Source organism: Podarcis pityusensis (genome assembly GCF_964106645.2).
Source record: "Podarcis pityusensis genome assembly, chromosome: 3".
Taxonomy (NCBI): domain Eukaryota; kingdom Metazoa; phylum Chordata; class Lepidosauria; order Squamata; family Lacertidae; genus Podarcis; species Podarcis pityusensis.
In genome coordinates, this window is record NC_138026.1 from 120,324,958 (window position 1) to 120,325,725 (window position 768).

The window sequence follows — 768 nt, forward strand, 5'->3', positions numbered from 1 at the left end:
AGGGCACAAGGAGAAGGGGACGACAGAGGATGAGATGGTGGGACAGTGTTCTTGAAGCTACCAGCATGAGTCTGACCAAACTGCGGGAGGCAGTGGAAGACAGGAGTGCCTGGCGTGCTCTGGTCCATGGGGTCACGAAGAGTCGGACACGACTAAACGACTAAACAAAACAAAAAAAAGGAAAAAAGGAATTCCTAGGCAGCTAAAGTGGTGCTCTCTGAATGTTATTGGACCATGGCTTCCATCATATCTGAGTACTGGTCATGCTACCTGATGCTGATGGATGTTGGGGGTCCATCTGAAGGGGACCTGTTTGGCTATCCTTGCTCTTAAACTGTAGGCCAGCCTTTCTCAACCTGTGGGTCCCCAGATGTTGTTGAACTACAACTCCCATCACCCCTAGCTAGCAAGGCCAGAGCTCAGGGATGATGGGAGTTGTACTCCAACAACATCTGGGGACCCATAGGTTGAGAATCACTGCTGTAGGCGAAGTTACTGGGGACATGGGGACATGTCTCCCAAGCGCTGGAGGGGAAATTGTCTTGCTCTGGTTGTGGGATGAGCCCAAATTTTCAAATTTTACTGAACACAACTTCTAATGAAGCAGGCAAGATGGTTGGCTGTGCAGCACCAGCCGACCAACTTATGTGCGTTCTTGGACAGTCCAGCGAGGCTATATTCTCTTCTATAATGGCTGCTAAGCTTACCTTTTGTAGTTTATTCTTTCTGTTTAAAAAAAGTCGCAGTAGTAACCAAAATAAGAAGCAC